Source organism: Salvelinus alpinus, chromosome 39, assembly GCF_045679555.1.
Source record: "Salvelinus alpinus chromosome 39, SLU_Salpinus.1, whole genome shotgun sequence".
NCBI classification, from domain to species: Eukaryota; Metazoa; Chordata; class Actinopteri; order Salmoniformes; family Salmonidae; genus Salvelinus; species Salvelinus alpinus.
Genome location: NC_092124.1, coordinates 3,229,065 through 3,251,849, shown reverse-complemented (window position 1 = coordinate 3,251,849; position 22,785 = coordinate 3,229,065). Strand labels below are relative to the sequence as shown.

General features: G+C 44.7%; 1 long non-coding RNA gene and 1 pseudogene across 1 annotated transcript; both read left to right on the top strand.

Moving 5' to 3' along the window:
* Positions 1–3,877: 3,877 nt before the first annotated feature.
* Positions 3,878–5,966, top strand: LOC139566664 (atrial natriuretic peptide receptor 2-like; annotated as a pseudogene).
* Positions 5,967–11,357: 5,391 nt separating this feature from the next.
* Positions 11,358–11,934, top strand: LOC139566928 (uncharacterized). The gene is made up of 2 exons (XR_011673186.1): positions 11,358–11,542; positions 11,780–11,934. It is a non-coding gene; the product is annotated as an uncharacterized lncRNA (long non-coding RNA).
* The last annotated feature ends 10,851 nt before the right edge of the window (positions 11,935–22,785 follow it).

Genomic DNA, 22,785 nt, shown 5'->3' with positions numbered 1-22,785 from the left:
TCATCAAAATACATGAATTTGATTAGTTAATTTGTTTACTTGATGAAAAACAGCAGGCAGCAGGCATTGTGGTCTGTCCTCTCCAGGCTTGTATGTCCGTATATGTCATGTAAGTATTGTCACTCGACAGCACTTGCAGTGTGATGCCACACCAACAGGGGGGGCCAGAGCCCCATATATCCTCTAAAGCTGTGTCTGTTCTGTTGCTGTCTGTCCCACTTCTCTGCTCTCTGATATGCTGTGTATGGACCTGATTGCTCCGGCTACACCATAGGTCACCCAACTCCATCAACCTCGGTACCGGCACTGTCTCCCCCAAGATTAACACAAGCAAGGAGGGAGAAAGAGAAAGGAGTGCGTCAGAGAGAGGGAGAACCAGAGAGAACATGAATTGACTCCCAAAAACAGTTACACATTGAATTATTCACTTATGCCTGCAGGACGAAAGGAAATCGTTATTCCCCCCCCCCACTGAAATATTACTTATTTTAATGCCGTTTTATTAAAGTCCCCTCAGCTACCTAGGTGGACCTCAGTCTACCTCATAACGTAACCCGGGGTTATGTAACGGGTTACGTTACAAATGGCACCCTATTCCGTACACAGTCCTGGTCAAAAGTAGTGCACTGTGAAGGGAATAGGGTGCCATTTGAGAAGGAACCAAGGTTTGTATGCTCTGTTATCAATTGTGTTCTATCTGGAATTCTCTCTGGATGGATTTGATATATTGTCCGAAAATGTTTTCTTTGCCGTTGCTTCTAGCTTGCTTTGGCAGACGGACTCGTACATATGGCCCCTAGAAGAATGTGTGGAACTTATTGATGTTTGGGCTTTATTATATATACTTTTTAATTAGTGTTAAGACGGGATTCGTGTGGAAGAGATGCAAGAATGCAAATGAGAAAGTTTAGTTTGGCCACCTGCTTATGAAAATAACACTTTTGTGCGTGTGTTGATAAATGAATCCCCTTAAAAGGATGATACAGATTAGAACGTGTAATCTACTACATTAGATACGCAGTACATTATTCATTTATTTCTCCTTTATTTATTCAGGAGTTTATATTGAGATGAGCAAATCTATTTTCCGAATGAGTCATGAAAAGCAATAAAATCAGTGTTTAATAAAAGGTTTGTTTGAAAATAGTCTATGCCGCCGCATATTTCGGGCAGTACCATTTGACATTGTTGACCTGTCATCGAAGCTTATGCTACAGTGTATACGCGTATTTGTGTTGCAGAGAGGCGGTTTGCTATAGGGGAACCTGTGGGAACCATTGGTGTTTTCCTGGCCATCGGGACACTTATCATTTGTCTTCTCTACAGGTACACACACACACACACAGAGAGAGAGAGAAAGAGAATGGTACACTGTACTACTGTGAAGGCCCTATCTGCAGCTGACGTGTAGGCATTGTCTTCACAACAGATGAAACACGTTCTGACATTGTTTATTATGTAGAGCAAGTTTGTAGATTTGAAATTGCGTCTAAGTCCCATACAATAGGTCTGCAGTACTGTTGCAGACACTAAAATGATCTAAAAGCATGAAAACAAGAATTGACAATTGTGTTCCCCTACCTGTAAATGAAGTAGTTGAAATACATTTGACATTGTGTATAAAACCCCCATTGAACAGGCGCCAGTGTTGTGACCCAGGCACAAACATGTGCATGTGTGACAGAGTGGAAATTCCAACAATTACATATGCACTGAACCCCCTTGGAACAGGCGTTGACGTTGCTTGGGACTGTTTACATACAATAGAAAACCTGCAGAGTTTCTCAAGAGAAACCCAATTCAATGTTGTTCCCCATGTCGTGTTAAGTTCAGGCTAAGTGCAGTAGGTCATCATGATGTTATTGACCCAGGAAGTGCTTCTCTTGTGACACAGGAAGCACATCCTCCAGAAGAAGGTATCTGTGATCCTATGGAGGGTGAGCGCCAGTGATGTCACCCTGATGGAGCATAGCTTGTCCTCGGCAGGAAAGGTGAGGCAGGGGAGGAGGAGTGTGAGTCACTGGCCACGTTCCAGGCTGAATACACTGCCAGATCTCTGTTTAACGTATCAGCTAACATCTGATGCTTGACTGCACAGTTGATGACGTTGCACATTACCTTTGGTTGATGACAAACCCCCTCCAAAGCCTGTATTCTCTACCGTACCACCTTACTCTCCTTTCCCAAGAACTGCAGCGTTACGACCGTACTGAGGCAAGCACTTCATTTTTCTATTCCTCTACTTTCTTTTACAGCATCATTTCATCATTATACATTTTCCATTTTGCCATGACCATACTACCTTTACCATTATGAATTGGTACTCAACTTTGCGCACCCACTCCTCTCAGTTAATATACCCTGTTTTTTTGTTGTTTAACTCTACATGGGTGTCCCTATACCGGGACGGTTGAGCTAACGTGCGCTAATGTGATTAGCATGACAGTTGTAAGTAACAGCAAACTTTCCAGGACATAGACATGTCTTATATGGGCAGACAGCTTAAATTCTTGTTAATATAACTGCACTGTTAAATTTACAGTAGATATTACAGTGAAAAAAATACCATGCTATTGTTTGAGGAGAGTGCACAACAACAAAAAACTTTAACACGGCAACTGGTTTGATACATTCACCTCTGTATGTAAATAATGTACTTACATTCAGTAATCTTGCTCTGGTTTGTCATTCTGAGGGTCCCAGAGATAAAATGTAGCATAGTATAGTTTTGTTTGATAAAATCCATTTTTATATTCAAATGTAGGAACTGGGTTCTACAGTTTGAACCCCTGCTGTTTCTGGCTCCTCACACACCCCGCTCGGCCATCTAGATGTATGAAAGTTAGTGTAGTGTAGTCACTTTAACTATACATTCATGTACATACTACCTCAATTGGTCCGACCAACCAGTGCTCCCGCACATTGGCTAACCGGGCCATCTGCATTGTGTCCCGCCACCCGCCACCCACCACCCGCCAACCCCTCTTTTACGCTACTGCTACTCTCTGTTCATCATATATGCATAGTCACATTAACCATATCTACATGTACATACTACCTCAATCAGCCTGACTAACCGGTGTCTGTATGTAGCCTCGCTACTTTTATAGCCTCGCTACTGTATATAGCCTGTCTTTTTATTGTTGTTTTATTTCTTTACTTACCTATTGTTCACCTAACACCTTTTTTGCACTATTGGTTAGAGCCTGTAAGTAAGCATTTCACCTGTTGTATTCGGCGCACGTGACAAATAAACTTGGATTTGATTTGATTTGTATAAGCTAATGATCCATCATGTATTACATTCCTGGGAGTGTGTAAACTTACATTTTGTATTACCAGATCATTTGTATATGTTCTCTATAGTTATGTACTTCAAAATGTATCAATTGACCAATTCGGCACATTTGGGCAGACTTGATCAAAATATTGTCCAGTATTGCAATGCTTCACTGGATCAATCTGAAACTTTGCACACACACTGCTGCCATCTAGTGGTATCATCTTTTACCAGATCTAATGTGTTATATTTTTCTACATTAATTTCACATTTCCACAAACTTCAAAGTGTTCCTTTCAAATGGTAGCAAGAATATGCATATCCTTGCTTCAGGTCCTGAGCTACAGGCAGTTAGATTTGGGTATGTCATTTTAGGCGAAAATTGAAAGAAAGGGTACGATCGTAATGAAAGCCACAACTAAGGAGAAACAACAAACTATTCAGTTTGATGACTCTGACAAGGATCAACTAATAAAAGCAACTTACAGTTATGGATGCATACATTTTAAGTATATGAGAGAGAGAGAGAGAGAGAGAGAGACACACTGTAGCTCATAATAAAGTACATGATAAAGTAGTGCATCCATCCTGGGAAATATGAAGGACAGAACATCCTCCCACAGAACGGCCGTCTATAAAGTGAGAATTGCTTGTCCTTATTGATATGATGTTGACGTATGATGTATGATGTTGTATTTGGGCCTTTAAGTTTGAACTTCTGATTGGTTGTCCTTCTTGGCAACACTTTACTTTTACAATGTTGCATTTAGGGCCTTGAGTTTTTCGTGACTGGAGGGGGAGAGAGAGGTGAGAGGGAGAATATAACTTGGGCCTAGAGTTTTTCCTGGCTGCAAACTCTAGGACTATGCCAAGAGTGTGCAAAGTTGTCATCAAGGCAAATGATGGCTATTTGAATCATCTCAAATATACAATATATTTTATGATTTGGTCTTCCCTTAGATTAGAAGCCAGGCTTCGTCATCATCATCATCATCATGGGGCTTTGGGTAATTTTACTTATTTAAAAAAAATGTTTTGGCTCTGTCTTCCCCCCGGTTTCTTTAGGGAGAACATCTGTTCTGTGCGACTGCTGAATGTGAAGAAGAGAAGAGTGTGCGTCTGAACAGAGAGCTGCTCACTGAACTGAAACAGGTGAGGCCCTCCTCGTTGTAGAGGAAGTGTTTGTGTCTGTTATCGAGTGTTCGTAGAGATGTGGAGTGCTTAATGTGCATGTTATGAATTCTGTACGTTTAGAATTTTGTCATATGTGTTTTGTATGAACTCCTCTCTCTCTCTCGCACACACACGCGCGGGCGCACGTGTACAGTGTAGAGATTTGAGCCACCCAAACATCTGCAGCTTCATTGGTGCTTGTCTGGAGCCTCCACAGCTCTTTCTGCTGACTAAGCATTGTCCCAAAGGGAGCCTGCATGTAACGCACGCACGCACGCACGCACGCACGCACGCACGCACGCACGCACGCACGCACACACACACACACACACACACACACACACACACACACACACACACACACACCACTGCTGTAAACGCACATAACCCTATCTTCACTGCTTCTTCGATACGTCACAAGATAAATAAAGTCCAATTGCACCTCCCAAACTCCAAGACATTTTGAAGAATGGTTCCGTTAAGCTTGACTGGAGCTTCAAGTTCTCCCCGATGCTGGGCGTCGTCAAGGTACATTTTCTCACATCTCTAGATTGTTCATGGCGTATGAGTTACATCATGTCTATGGCTGTATCTATGAGCGGGATACAAGGCAGACAAAACTGGAGTGGAAGTTCATATCAGTGCAATTCCAGTCTGTGGGGGAATTGGTTCTGTCAAACTGAAATGTGTGTGTGTGTGTGTGCGCATCTGCTCTAGAGGATGGACTACCTGCACCGCAGCCCCCTGGTCACCTGTTGTCATTTAACTGTCTTAAAGGTGACCGACCATGGCCTCAGTCTCCTCAGAAGACCCCCCAACCAGGACGAGGAGGGCTGGTCCAATGAACACTGGACATGTGAGTGTAGGGTTGCAAAAATTTGCCGGTAACTTACTCAGGTTTTCCAGATTTTTACCAGTTTCCCTGAATCAGGAGGGAATAGGCAGCAAGTCCAGAATCTTCCAATCAGGATTTCTGGAAAACCTTCCTAAAAAGGGAGGGTACAGCGAGAGGGGCGAGAAAGAAGAAAGGAGAAGAGGGAGAAAGAGAGACCGAGAGAAAGAGATTACAGATACAGAGTTATAAACAGCATAACTAACGATATGAGCTTTTCATACATTAAGCCTCTCTCTCTTCCCAGCCTTGCTGTGGAGGGCCCCGGAACTGCTGAGGGACAGCATGCCCTCCTCTGGCACCCAGAAGGGGGATGTCTACAGTTTTGGCATTATCGTTCAGGAGGTGGTGTACCGCAGCGGCCCTTTCCACATCCCCAACAACACCCTCAAGGAAAAAGGTATGTAAGAGAGAGACCCCCATACCTCGCTGCTCTGGGGTGTGTTCTCTCCTCCTCACTGTCTTATTCTACAGTCTCTCTCTTTCTCTCTCCCCCCCAGACATAGTGGGAAGGGGTCAAGGCCGGGGTGGGTGTGGGGGGGCGGAAGTAGCCCCCTCAGGCCCCACACGGACAGGGCAGAGTGTCCAGAGGGTGTGGATGCTCTGCTGGGGGCGTGCTGAAAATGAAAGAAGGTAGCGTGGGGAGCGACAGATAAGGAGAGGGGAGGTGGAGAGGAATGGGAGACATGTCAAATTCACACGCATATCCAGGTGACATCCAACCACACTTCCTTTGAGCATCCAACTAATACCCTTTCCCATAGTGTGTGCGCCTGTGCCTATGAGCGTGCCTTCATCTGTGCCTTTGTGTGTGTTTGTTTGTGTGTGTTTGTCTGTGTGCATACTGTACGTGTGCATGTTTTTGTGTGTGCATGCGTGTACAATGCATTCAGAAAGTATTCAGACCCCTTCCCTTTTCCCACTTTGTTACGTTACAGCCTTATTCTAAAATGGATTAAAGAAATAAAAATCGTCATCAATCTACACACAATACCCCATAATGACAAAGCGAAAACAGGTTTTTAGATTTTTTTGCAAATTTATTCCACATAAAAAAACAGAAATACCTTAAGTATTCAGACCCTTTGCTTTGAGACTCAAAATTGAACGCAGGTGCATCCTGTTTCCATTGATCATCTTTGAGATGTTTCTACAACTTGATTGGAGTCCACCTGTGGTAAATGCAATTGATTGGACATGATTTGGAAAGGCACAACCTGTCTATAAGGTTCCCACAGTTGACAGTGCATGTCAGAGCAAAAACCAAGTCATGAGGTCGAAGGAATTGTCCGTCTTCTCTTACACACCCACAACATCCTGCACTTAGTCCAACCTCTGAACTACTATCTCTGACATCAGCAAAATTAAATTATGGTTTCAAAAACACCATAATGGGTTGTCTTTTTAGCTTGTGACTTGTGAGCACAAGACACATTTCCTGTGAGTTAATGGACATTGAAGTACATCTTATCATACTTTATCTTATATAATTAGTGGTATAACCTGGGAATGTGTCCAAGTGAGGGGAGATAATTCTAAAAACTCTGATGTAATAACCTGTTACTAATGTTTCCCTTATAGCTTGGTGAGGTGGCTTTAGGTATATGCACTGGTTCTGTCACACCCTGACCTGTTTCACCTGTCCTCGTTATTGTCGCCACCCCCTCCAGGTGTCGCTGTTCAAGCCTTCCAGCGGTTTTTCCCGGTTTCCTGCTTTGCCTTTTCTCCTTTTTCTAGTCCCCCCGGTTCTGCCTGTTCTGGACTCTGTACCCGCCTGCCAGACCATTCTGCCTGCGCTGACCTCGAGCCTGCCTGCCACTCTGTACCTCCTGGACGCTGATCTGGTTATGACCTTTTGCCTGTCCACGACCATTCTCTTGCCTATTCCCTTTGAATTTATTAAACATCTTAAACTCCAACCATCTGCCTTCTGTCTGCATTTGGGTCTAGCCTAGTGTCATGATAGTACGAACTGGCCATGACAGACCCAGCAGACTTGGAACAGCTTCGCCACACTGTCTCCCTGCAGGGAGCCACCGTTGGGAGACATCAGGAGTTGCTACAGAGCCTTTTGGAAGGGCTCAGTTCCTTGACGGAATGCAACGACCATGGGTTAAAGGCTATTATGGAGCAAATCAGGGAGTTAGCTCAAAGACTATCTGCTACCTCTGAAAAAACCCAATCACCCAATCATACATTTTTTCCTTATCTATGGTGAGTTTGTACAGCCTACCCGACTCCCCGACACCTCCTCCAGAGCGATATTCAGGGAATCCTGGTACCTGCCGAGGTTTTCTTTCTCAGTGCTCGCTTATTTTTGAGCTACAGCCATCTTCGTTTTCTTCAGACCGATCGAAGATAGCGTATATAATTACGCTAATGTCGGAAAGGGCGTTCTCCTGGACTACGGCAGTTTGGGAACAGCAATCTGCCATTTGCGGTCATTTGGAGGAATTTATGGCAGAGGTGAGAGAAGTTTTTGAGTCGCCGGTATCCGGGAGAAAGGCAGCCAGAAAACTGCTTGACTTAAGTCAAAACTCCCGTAGTGTGGCAGACTACGCGGTGGACTTTTGCACGTTGGCCACCGAGAGTGCCTGGAATCCAGAGTCTCTTCTCGAAAGTTTTCTGCACGGATTATCTGAGGAGGTAAAGGATGAGCTGCTCGGGAACTGCCGGTGGACCTCGACTCCCTTATCGTTTCAAAATTGATGGACGCCTATGGGAATGCAAGAGTGAGAGGAGATCTGGTCTCGGGCACACTCGTGCACCCGATATGGAGCGTTCACCTCCTATGGAATCCGGAAGTTTCCGAAGGCAGCTCTTCGGAGAGGAGTCGAAGCCACACGAGCTCTCTCGTGAATCTACGACGGGTGAGTTGGATACTCCTGAGCCTGTGCAGTTGGGAAGAACTAGGCTATCAGTTTGGGAGCGCTCACGGAGGATGAACAGTAACTGTTGTCTGTACTGTGGAGGGACAGGACATTTTTTAGCTATCTACCCTATTAGGAAACCCTTGTCTTTAGTGGGTACCAGTACCATGGTGAGTCAGACTGGGAGTTCCCTAATTCCCATCATCCGCACAGCCCTTTTTGCTCTTGTGCTGTGGGGAGACCAATCTACGTCTCCGAGTGCTCATTGACTCTGGGGCTGATGAAAATCTTATGGATGCCACGATAGCCTCGGAGCTTGGTATTCCCACTCAGCCTCTCTCTGTGCCCATGGATGCTAGGGCACTGGATGGCCGCGCTATAGGGGAAGTCACCAATTGTACTGTGCCCATTCAATTACGGGTTTCTGGTAACCACAGTGAGACTATACAGTTCCTCCTCATTACATCTCCCAATGTCCTGGTTGTGTTGGGATTTTCCTGGCTTCAAAAGCACAATCCTGTGATTGACTGGACCACAAGCTCCATCCTGGGTTGGAGTCCTTTTTGCCATTCCCACTGCCTTCAAGCAGCACAGCCTTCCTCAAGTCATCTTCCTCAGGATGTTAGCAAGACTGTGGATGTCTCTGCTATCCCCACAGAATACCATGACCTCCTGGAAGTGTTCAGCAAGGCACGTGCTACTTCCCTTCCCCCGCACCGTCCTTATGATTGTGCCATTGATCTTCTCCCAGGCACTACACCACCTCGGGGTCGATTGTATTCTCTGTCCGGACCAGAGACCAAAGCTATGGAGGAGTACATAGAGTCGTCTCTGGCCACTGGGGCCATCCATCCGTCTGAATCTCCTGCTGGCACCGGGTTTTTCTTTGTGGAGAAGAAGGACAAGACCCTGTGTCCGTGCATTGACTACCGGGGACTTAATGACATTACTGTCAAGAATCATTACCCCCTACCTCTCCTCTCCTCGGCGTTTGAACCTCTCTAGGGGGCCACCATATTCTCCAAGTTGGACCTTCGAAATGCCTACCACCTGGTTCGGCTACGCGAGGGGGTTGAGTGGAAGACAGCCTTCAACACGGCCAGTGGACATTATGAGTACAGGGTCATGCCATTTGGATTCACCAATGCCCCCCGCTGTTTTCCAGGCTTTGGTCAATGACGTGCTAAACCATTTTGTGTTTGTGTACCTTGGCGACATCCTGTTTTTTCCCCGATCTGCACAAGAACATGTTCTTCAGCGCCTCATGGAGAACCAACTGTTTGTGAAAGCCGAGAAGTGTGAGTTCCACTGCTCCACTATCACCTTTCTGGGATATGTCCTCGCTGAGGGCAATGTTCAGATGGATCCTGGAAAGGTGGATTGGCCTCAACCAATGTCCAGGGTGCAGTTGCAACGGTTTCTTATGTTTTGCAAACTTCTACCGCTGTTTCATTCAGGACTACAGCACACTGGCGGTCCCCCTCTCGGCACTCGCCTCTCCCAAGGTACCATTCAAATGGTCTCCAGCTGTCGACAAAGCCTTTGTGGACCTGAAGCATCGATTCACAACAGCATCCATCCTCATCCATCCGGACCCCTCGCGTCAATTTGTGGTGGAAGTGGATGCTTCGGATGTTGGAGTGGGGGCCATCCTGTCCCAGCGATCTGCCCAGGACCAGAAGCTTCATCCCTGTGCCTTCCTGTCCCATCGTCTCAATCCTGCTGAAAGGAACTACGACGTTGGCACCTGAGAACTTCTGGCGGTGAAGATAGCGTTGGAAAAGTGGAGGCACTGGCTGGAAGGAGCAGAACAGCCATTCCTGGTCTGGACCGACCATAAAAACCCGGAATATCTCCATACAGCCAAGCGCCTCAACTCCAGGCAGGCCCGGTGGGACCTCCTGTTCACCAGATTTAAGTTCACCATCTCCTACTGCCCAGGGTCTAAAAATGTGAAGCCTTGACGCCCTCTCCCACCTATACAGTTCCTATACCACACCCTCAACCTTTGAAACCATTCTCCCTACCTCATGCCTTGCTGCCACTGTGGATTGGGGTATTGTCTTGGTCCGCGAGGCACAACACTCCCAGCCTGGACCTGAAGGGGGCCCGGCTAACCGGCTGTTTGTCCCTAATCCAGTCCGGTCCTGGAATGGCCCACAATGGTCCCTGACGTCTCTGCCTACGTCACCGCATGCACTGTGTGTGCTCATAACAAGAATCTACGGCAAGCTCCTTCTGGCCTCCTGCAGCCACTTCTGATTCCTCATCGCCCCTGGTCTCATATATCTCTGGACTTTGTCACTGGGCTCCCTCTGTCTGATGGAAACACTGTCATTCTGACGGTAGTCGACCGGTTCTCCAAGGCCACCCATTTCATCCCTCTCCCCAAAACTACCTTCTGCCAAGGAGACGGCCCAGCTTATGGTGCAGCATGTCTTCCGGATCCATGGACTCCCTGTAGACATTGTCTCCGATCGGGGTTCTCGGCTCAGTTCTGGAAGGCATTCTGCACCCTTATTGGGTCGTCGGCCAGCCTGTCATCCGGATTCCATCCCCAAACTAACGGTCAGTCGGAGCGAGCCAACCAAGACCTGGAGACCACCTTAAGGTGCTTGGTCTCAACCAACCTGGAGCCGTCAACTGGTCTGGGTGGAGTATGCCCGGAACACTCTTCCCAGTTCTGCGACGGGACTCTCCCCTTTCGAGTGCTCCATGGGGTATCAGCCTCCACTCTTCCCTGAACAAGAGCAGGAGGGTAGCGTACCCTCGGCCCAGATGTTTGTCCGCCGCTGTCGACGTACCTGGAGAAGAGCCAGGGCGGCTATTCTCAAGACCAACTCCAGGCATCATCGACAAGCGGACCGTCGCCGAACTCCAGTTCCCCACTACCGCATTGGGCAGAGGGTATGGGTGTCCACACGGGACCTGCCTCTTCGGGTAGAGTCCCGCAAACTGTCCCCTCGTTTCATTGGTCCTTTTCCCATTTCCAGAGTCCTGAGTTCCACTGCTGTTCGTCTCTTGTTACCCCGTACCCTCTGTATTCACCCTACGTCCCATGTGTCTAGAATTAAACCCATGTCTCACAGTTCTTTGTCTTCTGTCTCCTGTCCCCAGCCCCCCCCCCCCCCCGTGTCATTGATGGCCATCCGGCATACACGGTGAGACGTCTCCTGGGTGTTCGACCACGGGGCAGGGGTTTCCAGTACCTGGTTGACTGGGAGGGTTACAGCCTGGAGGAGAGATGCTGGGTTCCCGCTAGAGACATCCTGGATCCAGCCCTCATCGCCGACTTCCACCGCCGACACCCCGGTCACGGTCAACCAGGTATGCGTCCAGGCAGGACGCCAGGTGGCGCCCCTGGGGGTGGGGGGGTGTACTGTCACACCCTGACCTGTTTCACCTGTCCTCGTTATTGTCTCCACCCCCTCCAGGTGTCGCTTGTTTTCCCCAGTGTATTTATCCCTGTGTTTCCTGTCTCTCTGTGCCAGTTCGTCTTGTATGTTCAAGCCTACCAGTGTTTTTTTCCCCATTTTCCTGCTTTGCCTTTTCTCCTTTTTCTAGTCTTCCCGGTTTTGACCCTTGCCTGTTCTGGACTCTGTACCCACCTGCCTGACCTCGAGCCTGCCTGCCTGCCACTCTGTACCACTTGGACTTGCCTGTCCACAACCATTATCTTACCTATTCCCTTTGGATTTATTAAACATCTTAAACTCCAACCATCTGCCTCCTATGTCTGCATTTAGGTCTCGCCTAGTGTCATGATAGGTTCAGGTTAACAATGCATATAGAAGTAGACTAATTCCACTAGGGCTAGGCAGATCATTCTGTAGATGGAGAAGATAAATCCAACTTAAACAAATGGGTTACTGCTTTTTGTATGACCCCTATCTCCTCTCATTTGTATCTATTAAGGAGGATACACAAAAGCATATCAAGTGTACAACATTCTTGTAAAGTAGCGGCCATTTTGGTTGATTGGCCACAGCTGGAGCATGGGATAAAAATAAGTTTGGCTGCATTAAACACAGTTTTTTCTATAGAAGGCAATTTCTAAGTTTGTCCACTCTATACATGTTCCCCCTCTTTGTTTTATTGCAGGAGAAGGGGCTTTTCAGGACATTCTGGCTTTTGGGAGAAGACCAATTTATGTTTTCTGTCATTTGATTTGGTCCGTCTCTCAGAAGTAAAAACAAAATCTCATACATTTGTATGTACTGTAAGTTTATTTTAATTTTTTTTGTGGTTGCGATTTGTAGTTTGAGTACAATGTCAAGGATCACTGAGCGAATGCATATTCTTCAAAAAACTGATGTAATATCAACGTTATCACCATTCCAATTCTTGGATGTTGTGTAATGTACAGTATTTTCTCTGCCTTTATGTTTTTTCTTATGGCTTCTTATTTATTGGTTCACCTTTAAAGAGCCAACTCTATTCACTAGAGGTTTTATATATTTCTACCTTTTATGTATACTGTATATATATATATATATATATATATATATATATATATATATATATATATATATATATATACAGTAAATGTTTTTTAAATCTTATATAAGCACCAAAAAAAACAATCACGCTCGCTGCTTTGTGTGTTCACAATACTTTACAAGGGCATGATACATTTAAAAAAAAGAAAAAAAAAAATTAAATCACTATTTCACAAATGATTGTCAGACTCTAGTAGAGTGGAACATTTATGTTATGTGATCCACTACATTTCTCACAGCGTTTCTTTATTTGTTTACAACCAATTTGGATAGATTAAGCAACTAATGGAACTCTTTTATTGAGCAGTGATAATGGTCATTTCACTGTACCAGAGAGACAAGCTTGTTCAGCTTAGTTCACTTTCTAAAGGGGTGCAGCCTATGTCAGCACATTTTAATGGAAAAAAAAACATTCTTTATCATTGTTTTGACTCAGTGGCAGATCGTTTAGGAGAGATCAATCGTTAGAAGGACTAAATTAGACTTGACAATAGCAGGCCATTCAGGCTATTGACCGAAAGCGCGCGTACACACACACACACACACACACACACACACACACACACACACACACACACACACACACACACACACACACACACACACACACACACACACACACACACACACACACACACACACACACACACACACACTCCCCTACTCTCCTCTCAAGTACCCACCTAGGACCAGCTTGGCCATTAGGGCCACTACTAAAAGGTCTGGAGAATGCAGTCTCTTAATTACCGCCAAGAAATGGCTTTGAAGATTGGATCTTAATGTTGTTTCAAATTACAGTTGTGGAAATTAACTTCTTTTGATGCGACATTCTTCTCTCTTGGCCTTCGCTGCTGGGTTCAATGTGGCGAAACAAAATGAAGGACTTTGTTCCTGTCCCGTGTTATTTTGGTTTCTGTCAACGTGGTTTCATCCGACCATGCATCACCTTTCAAGACTCATGTCTTCCCAGGAAACGAGTGACTGGCAAAAAAATTAGTCATTTTAAAGTAGATCTATGGGAAATTTAAACAGATCAGCCAGGAGGTTTTGAGCTTGCCAATAGTTAGGGTATGCATACTGGGAAAACAACGATTAGAATTGGCATGCACTGTGAAACGTTTAGTTTTACACTAGATTTGGCTTGCATTTTGGATAGCAGCCGGATGCTATATTGATTACTATGGCAAGTTAAGATGATGCCAGCTGCTATGTGACGTCCATAGACCATTTCTAAAGGGGAAATGACTTGTAAACTTTTACTTCCTGGTCCTCCTTTCTTGTGATTGCCTTCCCTGAAATGGGCTGCTTTCCAAATGGCACCCTATTACCTCAGCCTATAAATTGGAAGCACCGTATAAGGAATCAGAAGTAGTGCACTTGAAAGGGAATATAGTGCCATTTGGAACGCAATCATAGTCCTACTGATGCAACTAGACTCTTAAGTCAGCGTTTCCCAAACTCGGTCCTGGGGACCCCAAGGGGTGCACCTTTTGGTTTTTGCCCTAGCTGATAATGAACTCATCAAGCTTTGATGATTTGAATCAGCTGTGTAGTGTTCGAGCAAAAACCAAAACGTGCACCCCTTGGGGTCTCATTTTGGGAAACGCTGTCCTAAGTACAGTGAGGGAGGTGGGACAAATGAGAGACCGATAAAAGTTAAAACCCTTACAAGATTGACTCATAACAGATGGCTTTAAAGGTTGCTCTGCATGCTTGAAGATTGTCCATTGAAAAGGTGGTCCCAGTGTGTCATAGTCTAAGGTTCTTTTATTGATCTAAAATGCCAGGCTTTGTATTTCTTAAAGCACTGCGTTCCCCCTCAGTGTGACTATTTAAAGGTGGCCTCTCTTTCTCTGCTCCTCTACTGTTCTGGTCTGGTCTCAAACCTTTATTAAACATTTCTCAAAAAAATTTCATAAATGTTTTATTAAACATTTACCCCCCTATAATATGTGTTATTTGATGTGTGTTCTTCAAAATATTTACAGTATGTTAATAGGGAACATTATTGCACCGACTATTGACGAGGACCAGTCTTCTGTTATCCATGATTCAAGACAGGTTTTTAGTCTGGAGTTGACGTTTCAAACGCATTAGGTGTCGGCTGGTACAGTACATCTAGTGTCCTGCCGAAATCACACATTATTCCCTACATACCCATAGGACTCTGGTCCAAAGTAGTGCACTACGTGGGGTGCCATTCGGGACACAGACCTAATAAAACTATTAATAATAAGTACATGGAAGACCTATTATGGAAGTGTATCAAAGGAACCTGCGGTGTAGTCTGCATGCAGCACTTCCTTTCAGTTGAGTATCATTCAATTATTGATTTAGATACTTTAAAGTAGAACATTGCGTTTTAATACACACAAATGTCTATTTTAAAGCATCCCGACTTCATTAAAGAGAACGCAGATGAGGACGAATTAATCCCCAATAAACAAACTCATGAATATTGAATTGGTCTCCATAGCAATAGCAGTGAAACAGGATATGAAAGTATAATTACGCACAGGGCTGAGATGGATTTAGTGCTCCACTTTAAAATGTGTATTATACCTATATTTTCTCAGGCTCTTATGGTTATTCTATAATACTGTAGTGAGAACGATTTTTCATAGGTTTTTCCTAAGGCTAGTAAGACAACCAGTAAGGCCACAGTTTACCCTGTTTTGCATGGGCTGGGTCTCAATCCTCCACATCCGCCGATAACGCCCTTTTACATCTGTGGTGAAAGTTGGCAGAGCTAGAGCATGTTTGTCAGACCTTGAGATATCTTCTCACAAAAATGTCTGTAGCGTCCGAAACGGTTTGACCTACAAAGTATTGACCACGAGACTCTCACAAACAAGATGGCCTTCTCCGTTTTGCTCTAGGATACCCTCAAGCCTCACAAGACTCGTCTGAAGTCGGTGCAGCCTCTTCTGCCAACTTCTGTCTGTGGCGTCTGAACGGTTTGGCCTACACACTAATATGACCCCTCTGTGGACAGTGAGACGCTCACGAACATGATGGTGTTCTCCACAACTCTCACAAGATTCGTCTGAAGGTCCCGATACCAGTAAAAAAAAAAATGAATGGAAGCATGTATGGAGATTGTTCAGTGCCTAAAATAAGGGGATAAATAATCCTGATCTTTCTTATATCTCTCAGATATAGGACAGACACTTCAGAACAAACTTACTTTTCATTTTTGGGGGGATTATCTGAAGTTCCATGTATTGAATCTGTTATTCTATTGACTAATAACAGAAATGCCAAATTACATTTTTCATCCAATAATTTTTGGATATTTTTTTTCTTCTTAAAATTCAAAATCAAATAGCTAAATGATCCTTGGTATGACCATCATAAAACATTTCCATATGTTAGACTGGGTCACGGTGCCCTGTCCCTGCCTCGAGTAACAGTCAGACACAATTTGACCTGGGTTGAAATCGTACTTGTTTTCTTTCATGAGAGTTTGATTGAGCACTTTTGGAATAGTCCCAAAAGTGCAAAGTCCCTTCCCATCCTGCACTCGAGGCAGTTTAAATCAAATATTCAAAGTGTTTGGAAGAAAACAGATTCTACAGAACTCCACTGTAAGCCATCAATCTCTTGTGGCAGATAACTGATGGACCTTTAACAATTCTAGGTCATTTTGGGGCAGTTCTTTTGGGGACAAGGGTTGAGAGGATTTTGTGTTTGGCTGTGAGTGCTTTTTCTGGGACTCACAGAAACAATTAGGTGCCATTGTTGTGAAAAAGGCCCCATCTTGAGGCACAAAATTCCATGCAGTTACTGTACATCATTACAAGTGACCAAGATTTGAACCCAGATCTCCTGCGCACCAGTAGAGCACATAAGCCTTTTAGCCAAAGCAAGGTAAGGTTACTTGAGCATGGTTCACTCCACCAACTCGCCTCTGTTACATCAGTTGCACATTTGACAACATCAAAACATTCTTCCCCACCATAAACCTCATGCTGCCTCTTCCTATAATAATATGAGTGATCATGTTCTCGATTAAACAGCCAGGCCAATTAAACCCCCTTGAGTGAACATAACAAATCGCCCATCGCCGAAGAATCCAACCACGTCCTCCCTTTCCAAAAGCAACAGATGTGCCCGCCGACTGTCGCTCCTCCTCTCCCTCACCTTTCCTCTCCTCTGCAGAGGGAAACACTCACATTACACATATGAATGACTGGTCTGAAAAAACACTAGTCAGGAAAGCGGGGGGAAAAAGCCTTTTATCCCTGCTTAATTAAAAACTCTCAGCATGGTTAATGAATTCAAATACATCCACCATGCTACACTTGAGAGACAGAAAGCGGTCCACGTCCCTGGCTGAGATAGAGAACCCAGGTATGTAGAATAGGGGTGGGAAAATTGGCTCCACTTTAATGCATTACTGGGGAGATGAAAGAAGAGCGTGAGAGCCAGGCTGCATACCAAAGGCACCCTATTCCCTAAATAGTGCACTGCTTTTGACCCGGGCCCTAGTCAAAGGTAGTGTACTGTATAGGTAATAGGATGCGATTTGGAACGTAGCCTTTGTCTAGTGGTGGGAGGACAGCAGGGATGGTAGGTACCTATCAGATACTCAGGTAGTCACCCACTATGCATTTGTGCTCTTGTAACAGGGTGGTTCGGAACTACGCTCAAGTGAAGTGTAACCTTGCCTGAGACCTGAAGACTTGCATTAGCTCCCAGAGCTAATGCCTTGGCTTTAACTCTGTGAGCTAATATAGTCTTGTGGGTAGTAGTCTTGTACAGTATGTGAGTCGTTCACATGTAACGTGGCAGACTTGCCTCATCTGGTAGAATCAAGGTGATAGAATCAGGGATGTAGCAAAGTTGTCTTTAACAGAGGGATGAAAGTGAGAGACGAGTGTCAGTATTAGCATCACAATGCCCAACCCTGCGTCCCCCCCTCCCACCTGCCTTCCGTTACCCATCCACCCTTTTGTGTACGATGACAGGGGACTGTCTTAGTTTACCCTGATTAGCGCATCACGCCTTATCCTTAGAGCGATACACTCCTCTGCATCTCCTCATCCCTTCATCACGGTGAGAGATGAGAGATAAGAAAGGAACCAGACACCTGTCTGGACGGACGACCAACCATCTCACTCACAGGTGAGTACTATCGTCCCTCACTGTGTTTTCAAGCTTTTCCTCTTTTCTAAAAAGGTGTTTGTGCCAGGCATTCTTTTGTAGATAAAATGTATTCCAATCAAGAGTTGGATGAATTGAAATTCGTCTCTAATGACAACAGATGGTATCTGAATAATTTAACTCTATTATGACTGCAGATTAAAATGAGCCGGCTGGTTAAATCTGGCAAATTCATATACATTTGGATGAATGCGCAAAGTTACAGTTGACAGCTTTTTTACACATTTGATAACACCATCACTAGCTCTTTTTTCACTAACTGTTTTTCACATTGGTTAAAGTGTATGACATTGGTTAGGCATGTGTAATGTGTGCTTTGCCATTGTCTTGCTAAGGCTCACTGTCTTTTTCTCACTGTGGCATACCATGCCGTATTGGAGCAGAGCACTCTTTGACAATATTATTTTCTATATTGTCACATTTAGTCCAGTCCCAGTTTAAATCAATATCAGTTTCGACATTTCCTCAATGAATTACACAATCCACAGCCATACATGTGAATTGATCCCTGGTGAACATCCAGCATTTTTAATCTGTGATAAATCTGTCAGCTATGAATGTAATAAAACTCGTAGAAACCGGCCAGGAGTCAAACTATGATTCATTTGAATGAATCATTTTCAATTATTACTAAACCCACATGCTACCCTTCTGACATAAAGATATCAAGTGATACTCTCAAAATGATAAATTGTGGATTTACAGTACAGTAATGATAAATATACTGCTAGACAATTTGGAAAAAAACCTCACTCCCAATAGAAAGTGAAGTCAAAACATACTTGGCAAGTCTACTGGCAGAGCAAATCATTAAGATTGACTCCCCTAATCGGTTTATTTTGGAAAATGCCATAGGAGTGCTCGTACAAAAATAACATGCCTCAAAAGTGCAATAATAGGCTAACTCCACTCCAAGGTCTTATTCACAAGGCACAAAACGGAAGAAACCTGGCTGAAATGGGACGATACGTTTCCTTTTTCTGTCGCACAATCTTTTGAAACGCTGTACCCTAATGAACAACTGCAACACCACAATCCCTCTGCTTTTGAATGTGTGGATGGATTAAAAAGGGATGAACAGGAAGTGATCAGTGTCAGTCATTAGTAAGGATTAGATAAGAGATAGAAGCTAAACAAATAGAGGACATCCAACATCGGCTTCTCATCCCAGAGGGATGTGAGTGGGGAGCTATGTGCTGTCCACTCCAATGGATTTTATTGAGCTTCAGGCTATTATGGGTTTTATATAGACTAATTGAGTGTTGCACTCCTCTGATCATGGAAAGTGAATGTGTAATGTTGGTGGTTGCTCGCAACGTTGCATCGAATCTTCTCTGCAGTGTGTCACGAAGCGGACAGAGTGGGAGGGTCATCACAAGTGTTTCTCAAATGATGCAGATATATGGACACAACACTCGACAGACAGGAAGACCAGCCTGATTACTACAAACACACTGCGATTTTGGAGTCTGATACGGTCCTGAGAACATCGATATATGCCTTCTTCGGGCACTCAAAAAAAATAGAGAGAGATTTCCCAGCAATGGGCGCCAACTCGTTCTGAGCGCTGCATGGAACACCATACCACCGCGGTTCACAATGTTCTAGCAAGCCGCGAGAATACTTGATGATAGTTGATGGTAACAGCGCCTCGTTTTTAGTTATTTTGATTTAAGCCTTCCCCAAACCATAGCACTAACTTTTTCACCACTCAGAATGAATACCTAAATGTAACTCTTTTGAAAACAAATCAAAGTTTATTGGTCGCCTACACAGATTTGCAGATGTTATCGCAGGTGCAGTGACATGCTTGTGTTTCTCGCTCCAACAGTTCAGTAATAAAATAAAACAATAAAAAAAACTATACACATAATCCCCCCCCCCCCAAAAAAAAGAAAGACATATCAGATTAAGCAATGTCAGAGTGTATGTGTATATGTATAGAATGGTGTGTATAGACAGTATGGACAGTAAATGAATAGAAAAGGTGGGTACAGCAGTAGTTATATAGGATGAGCCATGACTAGAATAAAGTATATACATATAAAGTGTATAAAACAGTAGGTACACATTATTAAAGTGACCAGTGTTCAATGACTCAGTTTCTGTTTTAACCCTGTAACCACGAGTCACAAATAGATGTTCATCCATAATAAACTTAGCAAAAAAAGAAACGTCCCTTTTTCAGAAAACTGTCTTTCAAAGATAATCGTAAAAATCCAGATCATCATTGTAAAGGGTTTAAACACTGTTTCCCACGCTTGTTCAATGACCCATAAACAATTAATGAACATGCACCTGTGGAACGGTCGTTAAGACAGCTTACAGACGGTAGGCAATTAAGGTCACAGTTATGAAAACTTAGGACACTAAAGATGCCTTTCTACTGACTCTGAAAAACACCAAAAGAAAGATGCCAAGGGTCCCTGCTCATCTGCGTGAACGTGCCTTAGGCATGCTGCAAGGAGGCATGAGGACTGCAGATGTGGCCAGGGCAATAAATTGCAATGTCCGTACTGTGAGACGCCTAAGAAAGCACTACATGGGAGACATGACGGACAGCTGATCGTCCTCGCAGTGGCAGACCACGTGTAACAACACCTGCACAGGATCGGTACATTCGAACATCACACCTGCGGGACAGGTACAGGATGGCAACAACAGCTGCCCGAGTTACACCAGGAACGCACAATCCCTCCATCAGTGCTCAAACTGTCCGCAATAGGCTAAGAGACGCTGGACTGAGGGCTTGTAGGCCTGTTGTAAGGCAGGTCCTCACCAGACATCACCGGCAACAATGTTGCCTATGGGCACAAACCCACCGTCGCTGGACCAGACAGGACTGGCAAAAATGGCTCTTCACTGACGAGTCACGGTTTGTCTCACCAGAGGTGATGGTCGGATTTGCGTTTATCGTCGCAGGAATGAGTGCTACACCGAGGCCTGTACTCTGGAGCGGAATCGATTGTGAGGTGGAGGGTCTGTCATGGTCTGGGGCGGTGTGTCACTAAGCTTGTTGTCATTGCAGCTTGTTGTCAATGCAGGCAATCTCAATGCTGTGCATTACAGGGAAGACATCCTCCTCCCTCATGTGGTACCCTTCCTGCAGGCTCATCCTGACATGACCCTCCAGCATGACAATGCCACCAGCCATACTGCTCGTTCTGTGCCTGATTTCCTGCAAGACAGGAATGTCAGTGTTCTGCCATGGCCAGCGAAGAGCCCGGATCTCAATCCCATTGAGCACGTCTGGGACCTGTTGGATCGGAGGGTGAGGGCTAGGGCCATTCCCCCCAGAAATGTCCGGGAACTTGCAGGTGCCTTGGTGAAAGAGTGGGGTAATATCTCACAGCAAGAACTGGCAAATCTGGTGCAGTTTACATGGAGGAGATGCACTGCAGTACTTAATGCAGCTGGTGGCCACACCAGATACTGACTGTTACTTTTGATTTTGACCCCCCCCTTTGATCAGGGACACGTTATTCAATTTCTCTTAGTCACATATCTGTGGGACTTGTTCAGTTTATGTCTTCGTTGTTGAATGTTTTTATGTTCATACAAATATTTTTGCTGAAAATAAACGCAGGTGACGGTGAGAGGACGTTTCTTTTTTGACGTTTCTTCACACGTTCTTCCAACCTCACAGAAAGACTCGCAGAAACGCACCCACCCACACACATTCCCGGCTCCTGTTCTGTTCCGATGTGTCCTGATGTTCTGACCTCCCCTCTTGACCACTCAGTAGTGGGAGCGGTGTTATGCCTGTTCGTCTGTCTGTGTCTGTTCACACACCCCCTTCTTAGAAGACCAGGAGCAACAAGCAACCCTATGTGCACTCGGTAGAGTTATTATTATAGCTTGTACTCATACTGTGTGTTGAAGGTGTTTGTGTGAGGGGTGGGGTGTGTGGTGACACAGGGTGGTGCATGTGTGTGTGTGTGTGTGTGCACTGTGTGGAGTCTGTCTGTCTGTGAAGTTGGGAGAACATAACATATTTCTGTAATCGCATTGACCGAGATTCATCCCCCTTGATCCTTTGAACCAACGTCCAAAACTCCAAAGATCGATCATGTGCACTGGAAAGAGACAACATATCGAGTTTAGTGGAGATGTTTTGCTCAGGGGTAGGTGTGGTTATTTAAGCACTAATACCTCTGGAATAAGAGGGTAAAACTATAACTTATTTCCATTTTTTTTTCAGCGAAGCGTCATTGATTTGACCCACTGATTTACTGATTGAGATAGAACTTTTCCGTAAATGTGGAGTCTGGGACAGTCCAAATCGACCTGCTTGTCCCATTACTTGTCCCACCGACATTCTCTGTGTGCGTCCCAAATAGCGCCCTATACCCTTTATACCCTCTAGTCAAAAGTCGTATAGGGAATATGGTGACAATTGAGACAAGATATTATCTGTGTCAGGCTGAGAACTTTATTTATATTCTGTCGCATTGCCGAGCCAATATAAGTAGTTGCTTGATTTACAAATGCAGTGTGGGTTTAAGTATAAATAAGGAAAGGTGAGAACTTTCTGATAGAATCAGGTCAACTGTCATAAGATGAGAGGAATGGCGTTCCTTCCTGCTCTTTTGTCTCTTGTAAAAGCATGAATTCTGCTCGTGAGAAGGATGACAACGACGATGACCAATGATGACCAGAATAGGAATGACAGCGTGGTTGATGGTGATGAGAAGGATGATGATGATGGTAGTAGTGGCAACAATATTCACAAGGATCGTGACAGCGATAAAGACGACGGTGATGACAACGATGAAGGCCTTTGTTTTGACATGTTAGTATGACTGACAGGAGCAGGGGATGTTGCTTCACTCGGACCCCTACAACACTACAGTCCCTTTGGTGTTAATTAAAAAAAGCATTCTCACCGAACTAGAACCATTTCTC